This window comes from Salmo salar, chromosome 20 (genome assembly GCF_965601325.2).
Source record: "Salmo salar chromosome 20, fSalSal1, whole genome shotgun sequence".
NCBI lineage: Eukaryota > Metazoa > Chordata > Actinopteri > Salmoniformes > Salmonidae > Salmo > Salmo salar.
The window spans coordinates 89180934-89200472 of record NC_138310.1 but is presented as its reverse complement, the minus strand read 5'-3'; the positions used below and the strand labels follow the sequence as shown (position 1 = coordinate 89200472).

At 40.8% G+C, this 19539-nt stretch overlaps 1 protein-coding gene across 1 annotated transcript in view; it reads right to left on the bottom strand.

Moving 5' to 3' along the window:
- LOC106581524 (SR-related and CTD-associated factor 4) overlaps positions 1-19539 on the bottom strand; it is a 51773-nt gene that overhangs the window by 1807 nt on the left and 30427 nt on the right. The gene's annotated exons all lie outside the window — the stretch shown is intronic.

The following is a 19539-nucleotide window of genomic DNA, read 5'->3' as shown; positions in this document are numbered from 1 at the left end:
ACTGTTAAGACTAGATCAACTTTCTCTGTTTCAACTGTTCTGAGGGCAAGGGAGGGGCACTTCCAATATTTCAATATTAGGAAGGTGTTCTTAATGTTTTGTTCACTCCGTGCATGTGGAGTGCATCACAAACATTATAAATGTTACACAGTACACCCCAACATGTTGCACAATGCACATAATTAAGCAATAAGGCTTGAACACCTGTACCATCATTGTCAATAACACAGGGCCAAGGAATGCTCTTAAAATGACGCAATAACACAGGGCCAAGGAATGCTCTTAAAATGACACAATAACACAGGGCCAAGGAATGCTCTTAAAATGACACAATAACACAGGGCCAAGGAATGCTCTTAAAATGACGCAATAACACAGGGCCAAGGAATGCTCTTAAAATGACACAATAACACAGGGCCAAGGAATGCTCTTAAAATGACACAATAACACAGGGCCAAGGAATGCTCTTAAAATGACGCAATAACACAGGGCCAAGGAATGCTCTTAAAATGACACAATAACACAGGGCCAAGGAATGCTCTTAAAATGACGCAATAACACAGGGCCAAGGAATGCTCTTAAAATGACGCAATAACACAGGGCCAAGGAATGCTCTTAAAATGACACAATAACACAGGGCCAAGGAATGCTCTTAAAATGACACAATAACACAGGGCCAAGGAATGCTCTTAAAATGACGCAATAACACAGGGCCAAGGAATGCTCTTAAAATGACGCAATAACACAGGGCCAAGGAATGCTCTTAAAATGACACAATAACACAGGGCCAAGGAATGCTCTTAAAATGACGCAATAACACAGGGCCAAGGAATGCTCTTAAAATGACGCCATAACACAGGGCCAAGGAATGCTCTTAAAATGACGCCATAACACAGGGCCAAGGAATGCTCTTAAAATGACGCCATAACACAGGGCCAAGGAATGCTCTTAAAATGACGCAATAACACAGGGCCAAGGAATGCTCTTAAAATGACACAATAACACAGGGCCAAGGAATGCTCTTAAAATGACACAATAACACAGGGCCAAGGAATGCTCTTAAAATGACACAATAACACAGGGCCAAGGAATGCTCTTAAAATGACGCCATAACACACGGCCAAGGAATGCTCTTAAAATGACACAATAACACAGGGCCAAGGAATGCTCTTAAAATGACGCCATAACACACGGCCAAGGAATCAGCTAATTCATACTCTTATAGAAGGGGGCTTCCACGATACTGTGATTTGTACCGCATACACGTTAAAGTACTTGTACACCACACTAATTCCATTCCACTACCTTTTCAAGCTTTTTTTATTATTATATGAAAGCTTTGCTGTTATACTTAAAAGAACATCATGCTTGATTGGGGCGGCTGGTAGCCTAGTGGTTAGAAGCAGGTAGCCTAGTGGTTAGAGGCAGGTGGCCTAGTGGTTAGAGGCAGGTGGCCTAGTGGTTAGAAGCAGGTAGCCTAGTGGTTAGAGGCAGGTGGCCTAGTGGTTAGAGGCAGGTGGCCTAGTGGTTAGAGGCAGGGTAGCCTAGTGGTTAGAGGCAGGTAGACTAGTGGTTAGAGGCAGGGTAGCCTAGTGGTTAGAGGCAGGGTAGCCTAGTGGTTAGAGGAAGGTAGCCTAGTGGTTAGAAGCAGGTAGCCTAGTGGTTAGAGGCAGGTGGCCTAGTGGTTAGAAGCAGGTAGTCTAGTGGTTAGAAGCAGGTGGCCTAGTGGTTAGAGGCAGGGTAGCCTAGTGGTTAGAGGCAGGTAGACTAGTGGTTAGAGGCAGGTAGCCTAGTGGTTAGAGGCAGGTAGCCTAGTGGTTAGAGGAAGGTAGCCTAGTGGTTAGAGGCAGGGTAGCCTAGTGGTTAGAAGCAGGTAGCCTAGTGGTTAGAGGCAGGTGGCCTAGTGGTTAGAGGCAGGGTAGCCTGGTGGTTAGAGGCAGGGTAGCCTAGTGGTTAGAGGCAGGTAGCCTAGTGGTTAGAGGCTGGTAGCCTAGTGGTTAGAGGCAGGTAGCCTAGTGGTTAGAGCGTTGGGCTAATAACCGAAAGGTTGCTGGATCGAATCGTTGAGCTGACAAGGTAAAAATCTGTCGTTCTGCCCCCACTGTTCCCCAGTAGGCCGTCATTGAAAATAAGACTTTGTTAACTTACTTGCCTAGATAAATTAAGGTTACATTGAGCTGTGTTGTAATGTGGTGCCTGCATTTCCTCAAACTTCATTTTTTAGCATTTATAAACTGGGTGGTTCGACCCCTGAATGCTGATTGGCTGACAGTCGTGGTATATCAGACCGTATACCACGGGTATGACAAAACATGTATTTTTACTGCTCTAATTACGTTGGTAACCAGTTTATAATAGCAATAAGGCACCTCGGGGGTTTGTGGTATATTGGCGTTGTGCCTAAGAACATCCTTAGCCGTGGTATATTGGCAATATACCAAACCCCCTCGTGCTTTATTGCTTAAATATACACTGAGTGTATAAAACATAAACACTTTCCTAATATTGGGTTGCAGCTCAAGAACATTGTCCTCAGAACAGTCTCAATTCATCAGGTCATGGACTCTACAAGGTGTCGAAAGTGTTCCGCAGGGATGCTGGCCAATGTTGACTCCAATGTTTCCCACAGTTGTGTCAAGTTGGCTGGATGTCCTTTGGGTGGTGAACCATTCTTGTTACACACAGGAAACTGTTGAGTGTGAAAAACCCAGCAGCGTTGCAGTTCTTGACACACTCAAACCGGTGCGCCTGGTACCTACTACCATACCCCGTTCAAAGGAACTTCAATATTTTGTCTTGTCCATTCACCGTCTGAATGGCACACACTCACAATCCATGTCTCAAGGCTTAAAAAATCCTTCTTTAACCTGTCATCCTCACCTTCATCTACACTGATTTGAAGTGGATTTATCAAGTGACATCAATAAGGGATCATAGCTTTCACCTGGTCAGTCTATGTCATGGAAAGAGCACGGTGTTCCTAATATTTTGTACGCTGTGTATTTCATAGCATGTTTTGTTGTCTGTAGGTGCCCAACATAACAGGTGTGTTTGCCTCAGTCACTCATATATAGAGGTCTATATAGCCTGTCTCCATTCCTTATTGACATAAACTCAGAATATGACGGTGCCACGTTGAAAGTCACTGAGCTCTTCAGTACGGCCATTATACCGCCAATATTTTTTCCCTATGGAGATTGCATGGCTGTGTGCTCGATTTTTATACACCTGTTTGCAACGGGTTTGGCTGAAATAGACAAATCCACTCATTTGAAGGGGTGTCCACATACTTTTTTATATATAGTGTATATATACAGTACCAGTCAAAAGTTTGGACATCACCACCTTCCGGAGACACCTGAAACCCCACCTCTTTAAGGAATACCTAGGATAGGATAAAGTAATCCTTCTAACCCCCCCCCCCCCTTAAAAGATTTAGATGCACTATTGTAAAGTGGTTGTTCCACTGGATATCATAAGGTGAATCCACCAATTTGTAAGTCGCTCTGGATAAGAGCGTCTGCTCAATGACTTAAATGTAAATGTACTCATTCAAAGGTTTTTCTTTATTTTTACTATTTTCTACATTGTAGAATAATAATGAAGACATAAAAACTATGAAATAACAGATATGGAATCATGTAGTAACCAAAAGAATGTTAAAAAAATCTAAATATATTTTATATGAGATTCTTCAAAGTGGCCACCCTTTGCCTTGATGACAGCTTTTTACACTCTTGGCATTCTCTCAACCAGCTTCACCTGGAATGCTTTTCCAACAGTCTTGGAGTTCCCACATATGCTGAGCACTTGTAGGCTAACTAGCAGTGTTTGTGCTGAAACTCACATCTAGCTGCACACGTAGCTATCTACCCAGTTTGACTGTATCATACCGGAGTAGCTAGATGAGCAATGCCCATTGCCTGTATTATAAGTTAGCAGCATGGCAGTTTCCCAATGTTTGGTGTGGACGATGAACTTTACTTAGCTAGCTAGCTATGCTTATTACAAGAATGTAGCTAGCTAGGATATATTGTCAACATTGATTTGTGGTGGATGATCTATAAAGCTATGGCGCAGACTCATTGGCTTGTAACTACTACTGTCTAGTTGGCTAGCTAACTGGCTATAATAGCAGCCAAGGACATTCGCTTGCTTATTTGTTTGTGCTCTGATTTAGTTTACACAGATGACATCAGCCATATGAAAAACCTTCCATAGCTAAAATATACCTAGCTAGCTAGCTTCCTTTGCTTGTAACTTGCTTCTCATCCGACTGGTGTTAGCCGTCTAGCTACAACTGCTAGCCTGCTACTTGTTTGCTGCGCAAAATCCGCATCTATCAAGTGCTGGTCCTGTTTTTAAAACTCTAAGGTTCAGCTGAAAATATGTCAGAAATGCTACAAAAAGGTAGCACATCGTTGGTTCTTAAATCAAGAGAAATGAGGACGTGAGAGCAATAAATTGATACATCTTATAAAAACTGTTGCACCTACCAACTTAGTCAGAACGACATTTAAGTCCAATGGTCACTTTATGGACGCTATAGTCTCGTTTTAATCTGACGTCTAGAATTTAAGCTAGGTAAACTCAGAAAATACTCTGAAAACTCAATTGCTAATGAACCTGTTTAAAATATCCGGTATGTGGTTCTCGGTAACTGCTGGACGGCTCATGATGAGAAGCGGGGAGTGTGATGTGTACCTCCAATCAAGTTTATTTGCACATTTTTCATCGACATTGGTGTCCTATTGGCTTACATATGATGATGGGGAGATTTGAATTTAACATTGAGCTTCAACCAATACATAATATAATATCATCAATGATACTATTTAGGCCTATGTCACATTTGCAAAGTCATCAACAGCTATTGTTTCAATTCAACCCAGGGTTCAACTAAAAATAGACAATACATATGCCTAGGGTTTCAAAGTCTGGTTGATTTGTTATTGAATCTACCAGATAATAATTCATATTTTAGATTTACGTCTGCATCTAAACCAAAAATGTAGTTAAAGAATAAGACTAAATCAAAAACATAATTTAAAGTGCATTTAAAGTTTGATTTGATTTTGTCACATTCTACAACTTAGATTTTTGGTTGAGATGGAGACGTGAATCCAACATAGAAATTATACATTTATAGACACAATGGATATTTTGTGTTTGTTTGTCAACGCAACCAAATATCAACATTTGAAGGAGATGTATTTCTGCTTGGATAGTTCCATCTGTACTACTGACTTAGTCTGGATTTAATTACAGTTTATTTACAAATTAATAATTGATATGTTGTATTCACGTCTACATCTCAACCAAAAAAAATCTAAGTTAAAGAATAGGAATAAATCAAATCAAATCATACTTTAAAGCTGCAGTATGTAACTTTTTGGGTGAGCCGGCGAAAATCAGTTATAGATCTGTGAATCTCATTGAAAGCAAGTCTAAGAAGCGATATGTTCTATATATATCTACAGTATGTGCTCTATTTCTGTGTTTCCCGTTCTTACGTTTTTTTTAAATTATTATTATTTTTTTGCATCTTTTACTTTCGGTTTTTGTACACCAGCTTTAAACAGCTGAAACTACAATAGGTTTGATTATGGAAAATATATTTCACAGCGGTTTAGATGGTACAATGATTCTCTACACTATACTTGCTTGTTTTGTCATTTAAACTGAAATTAGGCAAACTATTCTAATTTTAGCAAACAGGAAATGGCAGAGAGCGATTTCTGCATTGTTCACCTTTTTAAAAGCACTTTAAATAAAGATTTGATTTAGTCCAATTCTTTTACTTTGATTTTTGGTTGAGATGGAGATGTGAATTCAACATAATAAATTATTAATTCATAAAGTTAGTGGCACCGAAGACACTTCTCCTTTAAAATGTTAATATTTGGTTGCTTTGTCAACCAAATATAGTAGATAACTTTAGGCTAAGGTTCTAACAAACTAATGTAACAGTATTTATTCAACCTTAAAAAAAAAAACACATCCATGGCGACTGAGGTTATTGTAACTATAAATGTCTTCTTATGTAGTCATAGAAAACGAGCATGTTTCAAGATAGGTCGGTGGAGATCTTCACAATTGCTGTAATAATCTGTGTAGAATATTGAACAGCGTTGATCACTTTGCACCATGTACTTTAAAGTACACATTCTCAACTACAATCCAGGTTATTTGGTTCTGCTATTAGATGAAGCACAGAGATAACACATTGATCTGTTGTTTAACTACAAAATATCTGACATTGTATTTCCATTTGAACTTTGTTGTGCAGTGATAATACATTTACATGACAATTTCACAAAAAAATCTGACATTGTTTTTCCTAGTTGGAATTTGGTTGTGCTTTTACACTGAACAAAAATATAAAACGCAACATGCAACAATTTCAAAGATTGTACTGAGTTACACTTCATATAAGGAAATCACTCTATTGAAATAAATTCATTAGGTCCTAATCTATGGATTTCACATGACTGGGAATACAGATATGCATCTGTTGGTCAAAAACCTTTAAAAGTAGGGGGCGTGGATCAGAAAACCAGTCAGTATCTGGTGTGACCACCATTTACCTCATGCAGCGCGACACATCTCCTTCACGTAGAGTTGATCAGGCTGTTGATTGTGTCCTGTGGAATGTTGTCCCACTCTTCTTCAGTGGCTGTGCGAGGTTGCCGGATATCGGGGGGGGAACTGGAACGTGCTGTAGTACACGTCGATCCAGAGCATCCCAAACATGCTCAATGGGTGACATGTCTGGTGAGTATTTTGCCCATAGAATAACTGGGACATTTTCAGCTTCCAGGAATTGTGTAAAGATCCTTGCGACATGAGGCTGTGCATTATCATGCTGAAACATGAGGTGATGGTGGCGGATGAATGGCACGACAATGGGCCTCAGGATCTCGTTACAGTATCTCTGTGCATTCAAATTGCTAATCGATAAAATGCCATTTGTATTCATTATCCGTAGCTTATGCCTGCCCATACCATAACCCCACCATGGGGCACTCTGTTCACAACATTGACATCAACAAACTGCTCGCCCACACAACACCATACACTGTCTGCCATCTGCCATCTGCTCGGTACAGTTGAAACCGGGATTCATCCACGAAGAGCACACTTGGCCAGTGGACATCGAAGGTGAGTATTTGCCCACTGCAGTCAGGTCAAGACCCTGGTGAGGACGATGATCACGCAGAGGAGTTTCCCCAAGACAGTTTCTGACAGTTTGTGCAGAAATTCTTTGGTTGTGCAAACCCACAGTTTCAACAGCTGTCCAGGTGGCTGGTCTCAGACAATCCCGCAGATGAAGTAGCCGGATGTGGAGGTCCTGAGCTAGAGTGGCTTCACGTGGTCTGCGGTTGTGAGGCCGGTTGGACGTACTGCCAAATTCTCTAAAACGACATTGGAGGCAACTTATGGTAGAAAATGTAAACATTAAATTATCTGGCAACAGCTCTTGTTGACATTCCTGCAGTCAGCATGCCAGTTGCATGCTCCCTCAAAACCTGAGACATTGTGTTGCATGACAAAACTGCACATTTTAGAGTTGTCTTTTGTCCCCAGCACAAGGTGCACCTGTGTAATGATCATGCTGTTTAATCAGCTTCTTGATATGCCACACCTGTCAGGTGGATGGATTATCTTGACAAAGGAGAAATGCTCACTAACAGGGATGTAAAACAAATTTGTGCGCAAAATGAGAGAAATAAAGCATTTTGTGCATATGGAAAATTTCTAAACTTTTATTTCAGTTCATGATAAATGGGACCAACACATTAGAAGTTGTGTTTATATTATTGTTCAGTATAAATAGTTGAAAGCACAGTAATCTCTGTTAACCCAGAAGGGATTTGGTCAGCTGCTTGATTAACTTCAGTCTACACGCAGGCTGTGGTGTACTTACCATTAGGCAGAAGAGGCCTCAGGACTCACATCGTCAAGGGTTCTCGTGAACAGAGAATAATATATATACACACACACAGAACAGAGCAGTGCTGGGATGCTGGAATTATTTGGGATGAACGTACGAAGGTAACCTAATTTTTGAAGTGATTTGTTTGACAATCTGATGAAAACGTCATGGCACATTAAAAGGTAATATATATATATATATTTTTTTTTAAATCTATGTCTTTACTATAAAACCCATTGGGGGAAAAAATGTGGGCGCAGAAGCTGCCCAAGCGAGATTCAAAAGCATAGTAAAAAAAAAAAATATTGGGATTTCAACAAACTTCTGGCTGTCTTTGTGTCGCTCTGAATTGGGAACCTTTTGGATGACTGGTATGATGTAGTTAATGAGCGGCTTCACTGCGAGTATGTTTCGAATATTCAATAAATAAAAAATAAATTAACTTCTGGCTGTCTTTTTTAAGTGGGTGAATAAAAGGTTGAATCTCATTGATCAACATCTCAACCAAATATTACCCACATTTCCACATTGAAATGACGTGGTGTGCCCAGTGGGATGATGCTGTGGTGACTGAACTGGCATCTGGAGGGCTGTTGGTGTCATATCCTTGACAGACTCTCCTAACGCAGTGCCCTTTGGCAAGGCTCTTAAGCCCCAAAATAGCTCCTGGGACACGGTACTGTGGCTGACACGTGTGTTTGTGTGTTGTCTGGGGGGGGCAGAATACCACTTTCTGGTGTAACAAATGGACAAAAAAAATTGTTGTATTGTATACAGCCCACATGTTTTGGATGCCATCACATATTAATACCAGGGAGTCAGTGGAGGCTGGTGGGAGGAGCTGTAGGAGGACAGGCTCATTGTAATGGCTAGGATGGAATAAATGGAACCGTCTCAAACACTCCGTTTTATTAATTCCAGCCATTACAATGAGCCCGTCTTCCTCTCACCAGCCTCCACTGCAGTGAACAGGGAAGCAAACCCAGCTGTTACTGACGTCAGAACTCAAATCCTCAGTGTTTTAGGTGCCAGTTACTGACGGGCAATAGATAATATCCTGACCATACGTCAGTTTATACTAATCACCTGATTAACATTGAAACAAAACACTCCAGTATCATTTCAATTTACATTAATTGTGAGTTTAAAGAATCAGTGGGAAACATATTATTTTTATTGCCATGCTATCGCTACTGACAGAAACACACTCATCTTCGAGTTGGGGTAGTGAACATGTCTAGTATTTAAGGACGTGATTCAGAGAGTCAAATGAGCTACAGTTACCCAGTGGTGTCAGTGCACTGATATAAGCAATGAGAAATATTCTGTATAGACACTGACGGAAGACGATTTTGGCCATGTTCTGTTATAATCTCCACCCGGCACAGCCAGAAGAGGACTGGCCACCCTTCATAGCCTGGTTCCTCTCTAGGTTTTGGCTTTTCTAGGGAGTTTTTCCTAGCCACCGTGCTTCTACACCTGCATTGCTTGCTATTTGGGGTTTTAGGCTGGGTTTCTGTACAGCACTTTGAGACATCAGCTGATGTAAGAAGGGCTATATAAATACATTTGATTTGATTAAGACTGCAGTGACATGCAGATAGATACAAGGTATTTGTGACCGTCTGGCAAGCGCCACAGGATGACCAGACGACATGACCAGAGAGAATAGGTCTTCACTGTTTCAGTTGTAATTCTCCCATCAACAGGCTTTGTTGACTAGGTTGTGCTGCAGTTCCATAATGATGATAACAGACCCTCAGCTCATGTCCTTTTGTGATCACTGTAGTGCAGGGGTGTTGAATGAACTCATCTCCTCGAGTTACGGTTCTCCCTGGCACCTACTTGATCTATGAATGTTACCGATTGGTTGGAGTGTCCACACCTGAGGGATTCTCACACCGCCAAGCTGAACCGAGCCAAGTTGTACTCAGCTGGCCTGAGTATCGGTGCCAGCAGTTCGGTGCCAGCGGTTTAGTTCCAGCATGTACGACAGTGTGAAAAGGGTACTGGTTTCCCAGGTAGAAATCAGCCCTTAGTTAAAAGGCAAGGACAAAAATGAGCAGGTGTGGAGCCCTGCTGGAAGGATGGAAACGGCTCTGACCATACATTGACAGATGTACTCAGGTGTGGACTAAGCAATGATCATGGATATTTTTCCCTCTCTCCAAAACATCAAATTGAGAGTTTGTATAATATCTTATTTGATATGGTGTTTTTATAATATGATATGCCAAATTGCCAATTAGCAGATGCTTTTATCCAAAGCGCCTTACATTAAATGCAAGTATAAGTTTTCATATCGGTGGCTCCAGCGGGAATCAAACCCACAACCCTGAAGATGCAATCAACATGTTCTATCGACTGTGGGAGCCACACAGGACCACTTATATTACGTAGAAGCAGTTGTTACCTGTAGTACGCCATATATGGTCAACATGTTAACGTTGTACGTCTGTAGGATACAGTTCAAAAGAAAAGGTAGCTATGGGTACGGTTACCGCTGGCGTCGGTAATTATGTTTCATAGTAGGCTGTGTGAGTTTAAAAGAAAGAAAAAAAATGTCTGAGCCAAAAGTGATTGGTCTAACACACACACACACACCTGAATCAACTAATCAAGGGCTTATTGAAGCAACTGAGGTCATGCTGGACGGGAACAGAAATATGCAGTCCTGTGGGTCCACGGGAACCGGTTGAAAAACACTATTGTACTGGGCTCCGATTCAGAGGTTTTGTGATACCTTCAGATATTGTTAACATCCCTCAATCATCCCCCTTTTCTTTGAAGAAAAGGATACCTTGTTCGATCACAAATTCAAACAAAATGTGTATTTCTATCAATTAAGAATGATTAATAAACAAATGAGATTCATACATATACATTTAAAAAAAAAAAAAAAGGCATAATTATCCCTTTTACTTACGGAACTTGTTTGGAGTTCTCTTCAGTTTTCTATCGCTTGTCTATATGTTTAATGTAACCGTTGCCACGTATTGACCATATTATTGAAGGGAAACTGTAAAGAAAAATATTACTGGCTTGTACCACACTACCAGTAACCTACCTTTAGTTTCATTGCATCCACATAACTTGTATGTCCTCGGATTTAAAATTGGGGCAATTAATTTCATCAACAACAGATACGAAAGCTTAGAGGGACTGCACATGAGCTGCAAGTACATTGACAGTATTAAGCAGTTCAAAGCCAAACAAATAAAAACATTAAAAAAAGGGGCAATCTGCAAATCAAACAATAACAAGGTGACCTTTTTTAAGGTAAACAGCTTAGGGATGGGGCTGGAGAAATGTATAGCACTCTCAAATTCATAGAAGGGACTATGGATGAAAGGACTGACATCCATGAGACCAAAATGATAGGTTTTAACCATGTTTCGAAACTATAGTGTTAGTTAGCAATTAGATTGTTTACAAACAACGGAGTAAAACACACGTACTGCTTATTTTGTGTTCTGATGGGGTTGGACAGTTGAACTAAAGCTCCTCAGGCATTTCTAAGTTCATATTTGTCAAGAATCAATGGGTATATATATATATATATATATATTTTATATATATATATCATTAATATAGATGTAGCAATCACAGATCGGCACTTTAATTTCCCCTCCTTTAATAAAGACAACTGCTTAGCAGGGCTGGGTAGAGTATTGCAACTCTGTAGTCAAGTGAAAGTACCACTACTTCAAAGGAACTGTTGTTTACTTCATTAGAAGAGTAGACCTACAAACTAAGAGTTAAAAAAAAAAGTATTTGCAGGAAACAAAAGTAGACGAGACTAAATTGCTTCCTTTTTTCCTGATGTCACGCCACCTCACTAGACGTGTAGTAAGTGGCATGTGTAATTTACATCCCCGTTGCTACCAATAATTTATATAAACCCTGGATTGCTGATGCTATGTATTGGCCAGTGAGAGGCTTTGAAGCCACCAGTAGCAGCAGTCCATAGAGATAGATAGAGGACTGATCTATTCTTTCTGTGTCATGACGGCATAGGTCGCGCCATTGAGGCAATCTCCATTTTGAAGTAGTCAATTTTCTTCTTCGCGATTGGGTGATCCCTCCTGATGACCCAGTTGGACATGACTGGTTGGAAGGATCAGCCAATGAAATCTCACCCAGTGTACTACATTAAAATGGCGGAAGCCCTCAATGGCACTGCACATGATAAACAACCTTTTGGTCACTAGAGCTCTCTATCGTTCTCTATGGAGTGGTCCTCCATGCTAGGAATTAATGGAATTCCACAGTATTTCAATTAACATTTATTAAAAAGGTCAAAATGACATGTTTTTAAATTACTTTTGCTGTAATTAGAATAGATGTGTCAATGTAGACATTACATTATTTCTATAGCTTCCAAATAATATCTATATTTTTTTTTAACAATGGAGTACCTGATGGCTGCATGGTGACATCAATACAGCACCAGCTGTCAGTCATCCAGGGTTTATACACATTATTGGTTGCTACAAAAGGAGAATTGGTATTTATAATGGATCCCCATTAGCTGTTGCCAGCTCCTCTTCCTGGGGACCGGCAGAATTAAGGCAGTTTATAAACATTTTTAAACATTACAATACATTCACAGATTTCACAATACACCGTGTGCCTTCAGGCCCCTACTCCACCACTAAAGCCTGGTTCCTCTCTAGGTTTCGGCCTTTCTAGGGAGTTTTTCCTAGCCACCGTGCTTCTACACCTGCATTGTTTGCTGTTTGTGGTTTTAGGCTGGGTTTCTGTACAGCACTTTGTGACATCAGCTGATCTAAGAAGGGCTATGTAAATACATTTGATTTGATTTAAAGGGAAAGGGGGATACCTAGTCAGGTGTACAACAATGCATTCAACTGAAAATGTGTCTTCCACATTTAAACCAACGCCTCTGAATCAGAGGTGCGGGGGGCTGCCATAATCGACATCCACGTCTTCCACGTTAACTGCCCTGCTCACCACATATCTACAGTACAAAATCCATGTGTACGTGTGTGTATAGTGTGTATGCTATCGTGTGTGTGTGCATGTGTCTGTTTGTGTGTCTTCACAGTCCCCGTTGTTCTATAAGATGTATTTTTATAAATCTGATTCTACTGCTTGCATCAGTTACTTGATGTGGAATAGAGTTCCATGTATTCATGGCTCTATGTAGTACTGTGCACCTCCCATAGTCTGTTCTGGACTTGGGGACTGTGAATAGATGGCATGTCTTGTGGGTTATGTATGGGTATCTGAGCTGCACGCCAGTACTTCAAACAGACAGCCCTATGCATTCAACATCTCTCATAAATAGAAGTAGTGATGAAGTCAATCTCTCCTCCACTTTGAGCCAGGAGAGATTGACATGCATATTATTAATGTTAGCTCTCCGTGTACATCCAAGGGCCAGCTATGCCTGCCCTGTTCTGAGCCAATTGCAATTTTCCTAAGTTCCTTTTTTTGGCACTTGACCACAGGACTGAAATAGTAGTCCAGGTGCGACAAAACTAGGGCCTGTAGGACCTGCCTTGTTGATAGTGCTGTTAAGAAGGTTGAGCAGGGCTTTATTATGGACAGACTTCTCCCAATCTGAGCTACTGTTGTATCTACGTTTTGACCATCACAGTTTACAATACAGGGTTACTCCAAGTAGTTTAGTCACCTCAACTTGCTCAATTTCAACATGATTTATTACAATATTTAGTGGAGAATTAGGGTTTAGTGAAGTACAATGCTTTTAGTTTAAATATTTAGGACTAACTTATTCCTCGCCACCCACTCTGAAACTAAGTGCAACTCTTTGTTTAGTGTTGCAGTCATTTCAGTTGCTGTGGTAGCTGATGTGTATAGTGTCGAGTCATCTGCATACATAGACGCACTTTACTCAAAGCCAGTGGCATGTCATTAATAAAGATTGAAAAAAAGTAAAATGGGCCTAGACAGCTGCCCTGGGGGAATTCCTGATTCTACCTGGACTATGTTAGAGAGGCTTCCATCAAAGAACACCCTCTGTGGTCTGTTTTTCCAGCAGCAGACGATGATGATAGAAAATGTCAAAAGCCGCACTGAAGAAAAAAAACAGCCACCACAATCGTTTTACCATCAATTTCTCTCAGCCAATCATCAGTCATCAGTATAAGAGTTGTGCTTGTTGAATGTCCTTCCCTAGAAGCATGCTGAAAGTTTGTCAATTTGTTTACTGTGAAAGAGCATTGTATCCGGTCAAACACCATTTTTCCCCAAAAGTTTACGAAGGGTTGGTAACAAGCTGATTGGTTGGCTATTTGAGCCAGTAAAGGGGGCTTTACTATTCTTTGGTAGCTGAATGACTTTTGCTTCCCTCCAGGCCTGAGGGCAACACGCTCTCTAGTCGGCTTAAATTGAAGATGTGGCAAATAGGAGTGGCAATATCGTCTGCTATTATCCTCAGTCATTTTCCATCCAGATTGTCAGACCCTGGTGGCTTGTCATTGTTGATAGACAACTATACGTTTTTCACTTCTTCCACACTGACTTTATGGAATTACAATTCTTGTCTTTCATAATTTGGTCCGATATACTTGGATGTGTAGTGTCAGCGTTTGTTGCTGGCATGTCATGCCTAAGTTTTCTTATCTTGCCAATGAAAAAGTAATTAAGTAGTTGGCCATATCAGTGTGCTTTTTGATGAATGAGCCAATGAATGATGGAGCCAAGTTTTCCCTTTCGCCCCAAAATGTAATTTAAGTTGCTCCAAAGCTTTTTACTATCATTCTTTGTCATTAATCTTTGTTTCATAGTGTAGTTAATTATTTTTATTCAGTTTAGTCACATGATTTCTCAATGTGCAGTATGTTTGCCAATCGGTTATGCAGGCAGACTTATTTGCCATTCCTTTAACCTCATCCCTCTCAAACATACAATTTTTAAATTCCTCGTCAATCCACAGGGATTTAATTGTTTTTAGTCATTTTCTTAATGGGTGCTTATAAGTACTGGAATAAGCAATTTCATAAATGTGTCAAGTGCAGTGTCTGTTCGCTCCTCATTACACACCACAGACCAACAAATATTCTTTACATCATCAACATATGAATCACTACAAAACGTCTTGTATGACCTCTTATACACTATATTAGGCCCAGCCTTTGGAACTTTGGTTTTCCTAGATATGGCTACTATATTGTGATCACTACATCTGATGGATCTGGATACTGCTTTAAAGCACATTTCTGCAACATTAGTAAAGATGTGATCAATACATGTTGATGATTTCATTCCTGTGCTGTTTGTAACAACCCTGGTAGGTTGACTGATAAACTGAACCAGGTTGCAGGCACTGGTTACTGTTTAAAGCTTTCTCTTGAGTGGGCAGCCTGATGAAAGCCAGTCAATATGTAAATCACCCAGAAATTATACCTCTGTAGATATCACATACATTATCAAGCATTTCACACATGTTCTACAGATTCTGACTGTTAGCACTGGGTGGTCTATAGCAGCTTCCCACCAGAATGGGCTTTAGGTGAAGCAGATGAACCTGTAGCCATATTACTTCAACAGTATTTAACATGAGATCCTCTCTAATCTTTACAGGAATGTGGTTCGGAATATAAAAACAGCAACACCTCCACCATTGGCATTTCTATATTTTCTGTATATGTTATCATCAAAGGTATTAGGTAGTTGTTGGGAATTTTTAGATATTACTGCACTGTTGGAACTAGAAGCACAAGCATTTCACTACACTTGCATTAACATCTGCTAACCATGTGTATGTGACCAATACATTTTGTTGGGACTAAGTGAGTGTCAGAGTTTCTAGCAAATTATTGATTTCATGAACCTTGTTTCTTAAGCTACATATGTTAACGTGGGCTATTTTTAGCACTTTTCTTGGATGCTTGCTTGTTTTCATTGCTTTACTGGGAAGCTTAGCAGAAGTAGATATGCTCATGTTATTTATGTTTGTGCAGGGTGAGCTGCTCGGGCACACCGCCTCAGTGCTAACAGTATCAATCTGGTTCATAGGCACATGATTACTGCATACAATAGCTGTAGGATCAGCAGAGGCATTCAGGGCAGTTAGAGGGACATAAATTAGGTTACTTACATTGTGTCTTCCAATGCCCCTGGGATAATGTACATTTGCTAAAGCATTATGAACACTCAGTGGTAGGGATTAGCTGAGCTGGGTTTGGGTCGTTGATAAGTCATTGTCTCAACGCAGCCTTATACTGCTGTGAAAGGATCCAGGAACCCAAATGATTTGAGTGGATCCCATCCTCCTTATAAAACCTGTTTGGTCGACAAAAGGTATCGAAATTGTCAACAAAAGTTAAAGAGAAAGAATCCTGCTAAAGTGTTCAATGCCACGATTCAGAGAGGGCACAGGGCCAGATATGATGGGTATTTTATTAGTATCTAGCAGTCAATCAGCTCTTTAAAAATCCAGTTTCCAACTGTTCAGAGCTGCCCTTCATAACGTCATTAAACCCCATATGGACTACGATAGAATCGATTTCCATGTCCTGGTGTAGAACGTTCGGGAGCAGCTTAGTAATGTCATTTACTCAACCTCCGGGGGTAGGACATTGTTTTTGTTGCCCCTGAAATCTAATCCAAGAAGATCAGTTTTACATCTTTTACAAGCTGATCCTAGATCTGTGACAATCAACTTCCTGCCCCCCCCCCATATATTTTAGTAGACAAGCTTTCCTATAGCTACACCATACAAGCTGAGGATTATGATCCACAAAAAGAATGTACCTAATAAATTGGCAGAAAAATGCTGAATTCTAGAAGCTTAAACTCATGAATAGTTCAGCATAAATATAACACACTCAGACTTGAATAACAATCATATCCTTTACTGCTTATTTATCTGACTAAAAATTATGTAGTATGCTAAAAACCTAGTAAAATGCATGCACATGAAAACTGAACCCCGAACCAAGACTCATTCTGTACACCAAATCCAAAAGGATCTCACCTAGTCACTGAAAGTAGCAGCAATGTTTATGTGCTCAATATAGTATTTATATGCATACCGTACACTTCTGATAACATGAAAGTGAATTAATTCCTACATAACCACACAGCCACAGTGCCACCGCAGGGAGTTAGTGGGGAGAGGGAGAGGGGGGGGGGTCCTATCCTTACCCAGGTCTCAGATTCCACCGGCAGAGGATCCTGTGGTGGAGCTCCACCGTGGGGCCCACAGGCTGTCTGCCTCCTTCGTTCCTGCTAGACCCACAACTACAGTGGCCAACAGTCTTATTGTTTCTACTTTCTGCCGATTAAACGTAACCGAACTGAGAACATTTGAGATCACTGTCAGGTAGATAACATCCTGTATGTTGCCTTACTGTTGAATAAATGTGTTAAGGAATCTTTCTCTTCAACTACGCAAAGTATGTAACCGTATCAATATTGTTAGATAAGGCCTGAAAAACCCAGGGCTAATGTGAGACCGTGAACGATGCTCATTTTATACATTGTGATCAGCTGGGAGTCCTGGACATTGGAAAAACATTGTTTCAGCTCACCTCATGTCTTTGGCCCAGAGGGAGCTCCTCACGAGAGCATTAGACAAATAAACACTGGAATATTGTAAAGTGAGCAATAAAGATATCTGATATCGCAGGAACAGCATAATGACAACTGTTCTGCTCAGACGCCAATTTCAGGTCATTTGTGGCAACTTGAATTGTGATAGATTAACTGTGGCTCGTTCAGTTGTTTCTGGGACTTGACGACCCCCCCCCCCCCCCAATATGTCACGAGAGGAATCCAGTCAATTCCAACGAGGGAGGGAGCATCACCTTTACCTGTCAGCCATTGGAGAGGTTCCTCAGTATTACTCCCAGCGAGGAACGGATCTGCGATATCCATATTCCACGTCCAGAAACACTCACCTTAGTGAGGCCTCGTGAAACTGACGATCCTGACACAGTGTCAATTGGAGCAACAGAACGGCACTACAAAAAAATATATATTGTAGCCACTGCAGGTGTCTGTTGAAAGCTGTTAGGGGGGCTAAAAGTATCATCTTCCAGGTTCACCTCGTTCACCTACCTGGGTGATAACCTCAAGTTGTTTGGTTGACTGAAATAAAAGGCCGGCAGATAAGACCAGTTGAGGAGTGTGGGAGTGGGTTTCAGGGTGGAGTGGGTTTCAGGGTTAGACTGTATGGCCCTGATACTGAACTAGGTGGTATGAAGTATTTTGAAAACGTATAATAACGTAATGAGGAACATTACATTTCATACACAACTGTTCAAATGCTGAAGTTACAGATTATTGCAATAGAGGATGTTTTAAGCAGGTTTGACAACACATATTTTTACCTATATATTCTGTTGATAAAATACTGCAGTAAATCCCTACCTTATCCAGAATTGTTTTTTTGTTTTTTTAACGGCAAAGATGACATTTAGATGGGATTATCTTCTCGTCCTTCTAGTGAGCATGTTTTAATTAATCACTTCTAAAAAAAAAATATAAAATCCCAAGCCTGCTTCTGAAGACAACCATAAACTTGTGTTGTGTTTGATAGCTCCACATGTCACAACATTCAGGTTCATGTGTTCCTGTATGTTTGTGTGTAAGAACTAGGAATACAGTTATAAACACAATTGTCCGTAGTAGTACAACCCTGATCTGCCTTGTACCAAGAAACAGCCTCTGGTACAACCTATGTATATACACACACACGATGCAACTAACAGGTCAAAGTTCATGTGAAGCAATCCATCTGCTAAGATCTTTTCAATAATAAATGATTTGATTATTTTTGTGTTGTGAACATTACAGTGCAATCAGAAAGACCCCCTTCCCCTTTTCCACATTTTTGGTACATTATAGCCTTATTCTAAAATGGATTAAATACTTTTATTTTTTTACTGCTCAATCTATACACAATACTCCATAATGACAGACATTTACATAAGTTTGGAACCAAAACTTCCTAGAGCTGCCAGGCCAAACGGAATAATTGGTGGAGAAGGGCCTTGGTTAGGGAGGTGACCAAGAACCCGATGGTCACTCTGACAGAGCTCCTGAGTTCCTCTGTGGAGATGGGAGAACCTTCCAGAAGGACAACCATCTCTGCAGCACTCCACCAATCAGGTCTTTATGGTAGAGTGACCAGACGGAAGCCACTCCTTAGTAAAAGGCACATGACAGCCCGCTTGGAGTTTGCCAAAAGGCACCTAAAGGACTCTCAGACCATGAGAAACAAGATTCTCTGGTCTGATGAAACCAAGATTGAACTCTTTGGCCTGAATGCCGAGCATCACATATGGAGGAAACCTGGCACCATCCCTACGGTGTAGCATGGTAGTGGCAGCATCAGGGGACTGGGAGACTAGTCATGGTCAAGTCAAAAATGAACGGAGCAAAGTACAGCGAGACCATTGATGAAGTCCTGAGCGCTCTGCAGCAGGTTCTCAGACTGGGGCAAAGGTTCACCTTCCAACAGGACAACGACCCTAAGCACACAGCCAAGACCACGCAGGAGTGGGTTCAGGACATGTATCAATGTCCTTGAGTGGCCCAGCCAGAGCCTGGACTTGAACATCTCTGGAGAGACCTGATAATAGCTGTGTAGCAACGCTCCCCATCCA